Raw genomic sequence first — 6000 nt, 5'->3', positions numbered from 1 at the left:
GGCAATTTTGAACAGGAATAAAACTTTCTGACATAACAAGACTAACTTGTAATGAAGTAGGATGACAGCAGAAACTTATGAAGGTGGTTTTCTATTTTGGAATTTATGAGGAACGGCATGGGAGGGAAGAGTCATAGCATGGCATATGGCAAACATGCAAAATGTGGATCTATCAGAGGTGGGGGGGAATGTTTATTGTTTTAAGGAGAAATAATGGTATAATTCGGGGACAGATAACCGTGGCCCTTGGACCAAATAGGACCCACCACCTAGTTTTGTAAATAAAGTTTATTGGAGCATAAGCACACCTATTCATTTATTTTTATTTTATTTTTTTTTGAGATGGAGTCTCCCTCTGTGGCCCAGGCTGGAGTGCAGTGGTGTGATCTTGGCTCACTGCAACCTCTGCCTCCTGGATTCAAGCAATTCTCCTGCCTCAGCCTCCCCAAGTAGCTTGGACTACAGGTACGTGCCACCAGGCCCAGCTAATTTTTTTTTGTATTTTTAGTAGTGACGTGGTTTCACCACGTTGTCCCAGCTGGTCCTGAACTCTTGATCTCAGGTGATCCACCCGCCTTGGCCTCCAAAAGTGCTGGGATTACAGGCGTGAGCCACCATGCCTGGCCTATTTATTTACATACTACATATCACATCACCAACTGATTTCCTCTTACAATAGCTGAGTTGAGCAGTTTGAAATGGAGATCCTATGGTTCACAAAGCCAAATATATTTACGATCTGGCCCTTTACCAAAAAAGCACACTGACCCCTGCACAGCAGGTAGAGAACACTGATTTTGGAACCAATGAAAGATCCAAATTCCAGGTAGTAATTGCAACCTGTACTTTTGATATTGTTGATTGGATTCATATTGGTAGAGCAAGATTTAGCCCATGGCATCAATGTTGTGCATCAAATGACAATTATTTTCTCATTCCTTATGTAAATAATTTGTTAAAGAAGCAAAACATTTTGTTTTCACATCTCCCATTTTTAATGAGGGTTATGTCAGAGAAAAGTGCACAGAAAAATCTGTTATCAGTCAGTGCATTTCTGTGTGGCTCAACTACATATTTTTAATGTAATACTCACCAAGTAAAGGCTCTGCTGAACATTTCCCAACTATGATTTTGTTTCATATTTTATGCCATCAGGAGACATATACATTTTCTGATAATTTTTGGAGAAGAAAGTTTATTCCAAATTAGATCACCAAAACAGATAAAGATACAATGGAAAACCAACTTGTATAACCTACTATTAATATCTTCAGGTGAATGGGATGCAGAGAATAATGCCGTGGTTAGTGTATCCTGTGAATTTTATCTTTGAAGTTATATAATAAAGTAAAATTTAAATAGAATAAAGGTGGCACTGTTTCTTGGAACAAAGGGAAATTACAAACAGAAAATTACGAAATCACCACAAAATAAATTGGCAAGGAAAAACAAACATGAAATAAATGTGTTAAGTATTGAATTTGACTTTTATTTTATACTACCCCAGGCAACAGAAACTGAAGAACCACGTTCTTTTTTAAACAAATTTTTTTGGGTACATAATAGGTGTATACATTTATGGGGTACATGAGATTTTTGATACAGGCATTGATGTGGCTTGGCTGTGACCCCACCCAAATCTCATCTTGAATTGTAGCTCCCATAAGTCCCACTTGTTGTGGGAAGGGCCCAGTGGGAGATAAATGAATCATGGTGGCAGTTCCCCCTACTGTTCTTATGGTAATGAGTAAGTGTCATGAAAGCTGATGATTTTATAAGGGGAAACCCCTTTTGCTTGGTTCTCATTCTCTGTCTTGCCTGCTGCCATGTGAGACGTGCCTTTCGCCTTCCACCATGTTTGTGAGGCCTCCCCAACCAGGTAGAACTGTGAGTCCATTAAACCTCTTTTTCCTTATAAGTTACCCAGTCTCGGGTATGTCTTTATCAGCAGCATGAAAATGGATTAATACAGGTGTGCAATGTGAAATAAGCGCATCAGGAAAAATGGGGTATCCATCCCCTCAAGCATTTATCCCTTGAGTTACAAACAATCCAATTACACTCTTTTGGTTATTTTAAAACATAAAATTATTATTGACTGTAGTCAACCTGCTTTGCTATCAAATAGCAGGTCTTATTCATTCTTTCTAACTATTTTTATGTACCCATTAACCATCCCCACCTCCCCCTCCCCCAGGCCTACACTACCCTTTCCAACTTCTGGTAACCATCCTTCTACTCTCTATGTCTATGAATTCAATTGTTTTGATTTATAGTTACCACAAATAAGTGAGAACATGAAATGTTTGTCTTTCTGTGCCTGGCTTATTTCGCTTAGCGTGATGACCTCCAGTTCCATCCATGTTGTTGTAAATCACTGGATCTCATTCTTTTTTATGGCTGACTAGTATTTCATTGTGTATATGTAGCACATATTCTTTATCCATTCATCTGTTGATGGACACTGAGGTTGCTTCCAAATGTTAGCTATTGTAAACAGTGCTGCAACAAACATGGGAGTGCAGATACGTCTTCTATATACTGACTTCTCTTTTGAGGGCTATATTCCCAGCAGAGGGATTGCTGGATTGTATGCTAGTTCAATTTTTAGCTTTTTGATGAACCTCTAAACTGTTCTCCATAGTGGTTGTACTAATTTACATTCCCTCCAACAGTGTAGGAGGGTTCCCTTTTTTCCACATCCTCACCAGTATCTATTATCGCCTGTCTTTTGGCTTATAACTACCTGTTCTTTTAAAAGTGTTCTTGGGGCATCTCAGGTTGCTGATCCATCTCAGGTTGCTGATTCAGGCAAGTGGGTGCTCTAAGTACTTGAAGATCTGCCTGGGCATGGAGCAGAGAGGGCCAAATGAGATATATTATGTCGTTTTGTGCTTTACGAGTATTATTTGTGTACATGTGAACTTTAGTATTTGTGAAATGTGCATGACTGTATAGTACAGTTAATTAATTATCTGCAAAAACAAAAAAAATAAAAGCAGTCTTGCATAAACTCAATCCAAAAACATCTGTGATTGTCACTTACCCTTGCCCTTTGTGATTTCTCTTGGGCTCCTGTGTCTGCACATCCCCACCCAGAAGATGGCCCCATCTTTGGTACATCTCTAGCACACTTCACAAAGTCACCTCTAGCCTTATGGATGGAACCCAACTGTTTCTCCTAGTTCGCTCTTCTTCGGTTCTCATCTGTCACATTTAATGTTGTTTCTGGTTCCACCTGTACACCTTTAATGATATTCATTTGTGTAAGCCTCATCTTTGTGGCCAATGAAAGGGGGCATTTCTCCAGCATTGCTATCCACAAATCTCAAAGAATGAATGCTGTGAAGAATTGCCAGCACCAAGGACATAGAGTTTATTCTCAGTATCTAGCCAGTAAAAGTGTGGAGTTCTAGAGTTTCCTTTCCAATGGGATGCCAGTCTGAAGTTGCCTCCTGGGCAGTCTGGGAGTCACTGTGAGGGATTTTCTCAAGCTTGGCTGGATCCCTGCCCCGACAGAGAGCCAACATGACCACCCGTGCAGGTGACGCCATCTCTGGCCCATTGAGAAACCTCTAGTTGGGCCAAATAAATGTCATTCTACTAAAAATCCATTTGGATGATTGCATTGCAACAAAGGGATGGCAATGAGAGCCAGAGCAGATGTATTGATCAGGAACATGTTCTCATCTTAATGATCTCAGAGTTTGAACGTAACCAGAATGTATTTGAGTGAGCATGTCTGGATGAAGAGATTAATCTTGGCTTCAGTCTTGCATATGTAAAATTGCTCTCAGGATGAATAGGCTAGGCTGTTTGTGTGCCAGACTCTTCAACTGGGATGAAGATACAAAAGATCATTGTTGGATGAGGAAAGGAGGTTCCCAGAATGTTAACTTTCCAAAGTAAGGGAGAAAAAAAGGATACTTTTATTGATGCCAGAATACCTGAATAATAGGAAAATGAAAAAGACTTAGTAGCAGTTTACATCTATGTATTTTTAAGTCAATAACCAAGACTAGTGAAAAAGCCTTTTCCTGCAAATAGAAATTTACCTCTTTCAATAGTTACTTGGAAGAAGAGCTCTCAAATTAGCAGAGAATCTGCTGATGGAAACTATTTGCAATTTGGAGGCAACACCCTTGGCCATAAACATTTAAGAGATTAAAAAATAAAATAACAGTAAGAACACACACGCGAGCATGCATAGACACACACACACACACCCCCCACCATGCAGGTGACACCATCTCTGGCCCATTGGGAGACCTCTAGTTGGGTCAAATAAATAAACTAGCAGGCTTGTTTTAGGAATATAGAAGAGTGGACCTTTTCTCACGGAGATCCAGATTCATAAACGGAGCCTATATATCTATATGTTCCTGCTTTTTCACAATTTATTATTTCATATTAAGCTCAAGGAAAAAAGTGGCTAAAAAAAGTCTAATTTTAAGGAGCTATAAACGAGTTGTTTGCTCATTAAAAAAAGCAAAACTATAATAAAACTTACATTGATCCCATCAACAGTTAGACTTGGCAGGTTGCTCATTAGGACAATTTAAAGCAGCTTCTGTCTAATTCGACTTTTACGTTTAGATGTATGGTCAAGCTGCAGTGATTCAGTTCTATAAAACACACTTTCAATTAGGTCTGTTTGAGCGTGGCCTCTCCCATGCCACGATCTCAGACAGACCTGGTTTGATTTATGAGGACTCTGAAGACAGCATATTCAGGGTCCGCCAAGTGCTCCCTTCTGTTGTGCCTTGCACAGATCTTGTTGCTGTGTGGTGGCCTCCCTGGCCTCACTCTCAGTCCTGGGAGGCATTCTCCAAGGATGAGGTGGGTGACAGTGGTTTGGCTCTTCTGTCTGCATTTCTTGTTTTTCTCTTTTTCTTCACACACAAAAAAGAAACCACTTTTTACTTGAAAGTAAAATATCTTTTCCTCTAAAGAAAATGTCTGTTTTAAATCATTATAGATTGGCCCATCTATAACAACTCGTTTGTATCTCCTTAAGATTAGACATTTTTGTAGCCTTTTTATTTTCTTACAGAGATAGAATAACACAGAGTTTAATATGAAATAACAAATTGTGTAAAAGCAGGAACACACGCACATCCTCTTCCTCTGATTCATCGTACTCTATCAGACCTCCTCAAATAAGAGTCATAGACTTGCTTTCAGTATCTGGATCTCCATGAGAAAAGATCCATGCTTCCATATTCCCAAAATAATCCTGTGAATTCAAGAAGTGATTCCCCACAATGAAGCTTTGTGGTAGATTCCAAATGGAATAAGCTTACGAAACACCTCAGATGGCATACAACATGTTGCAACAGAGATCAAGAAACAGAAATAAGGGCAAATGATTTCTCCTCTTGTTATTGGAATCAATGACGCAATAGGTGATAGTCTCCTACTCAGTGTGCAACAACTCTGCAGCAGCTACACGAATTCCCGCACACCATAAATCAGAGCAAAAGAATGTCTGTTTCCTGGATCTTGGATAACCTGCTGTGTTTACAGAGGAGAAAAAGAACACATATCTAAGAGAACCAGTTTCATTTCAGAGAACCGTATCTAGGATGAAAGCCCTGCCTGAAGTCATGATGTCTTCATTTAGCTGCATCCTTAAACTCACCTCTCCTTTATGCTACAGCTGGGAAAGCTGAGCAGTGAACCAAACTCAACCCATTACTTTTTCTGGGGTTTTTCAGGCTACCAAAAGCATAAGCTTACTTCTTTCAAAATAAACAAGTAATCTTATGCACAGAAGAAAATTGCACCCTGCTGCATAATCAATAAACTCAATAATTAGATCAAGAAACAGAACAAAGCAAAACATTTCAGGAACACAGAGAAAGGAAAAGGAGCTTCTTGGAGGAGATGTGCTCAGAGAAAGACTCAGGGTTTCACTCTTTGATGCAATTTGAAGATCCCTGAAGAAAGTGCTCCCCAGATATCCCCCGGTAGGATGCCTGAAATTTCATGCTCAGATAT

The 6000-nt window shown here is 39.5% G+C and overlaps 1 long non-coding RNA gene across 2 annotated transcripts in view; it reads right to left on the bottom strand.

Annotated features, from left to right (window-relative positions):
• Positions 1-2219: 2219 nt before the first annotated feature.
• The window catches only part of LOC134760931 (uncharacterized), a 141757-nt gene continuing 137976 nt past the window's right edge, over positions 2220-6000 (bottom strand). For both annotated transcript variants that reach the window (XR_010139059.1, XR_010139060.1), the window contains exon 7: positions 2220-2844. This is a non-coding gene — a long non-coding RNA (uncharacterized LOC134760931). The remainder of the gene's footprint in view (positions 2845-6000) is intronic.

Source organism: Pongo abelii, chromosome X (genome assembly GCF_028885655.2).
Source record: "Pongo abelii isolate AG06213 chromosome X, NHGRI_mPonAbe1-v2.0_pri, whole genome shotgun sequence".
In the NCBI taxonomy this organism is placed as follows: Eukaryota; Metazoa; Chordata; class Mammalia; order Primates; family Hominidae; genus Pongo; species Pongo abelii.
Note: the sequence above shows the minus strand (reverse complement) of the source record. Positions and strands in the feature narration are given on the sequence as shown.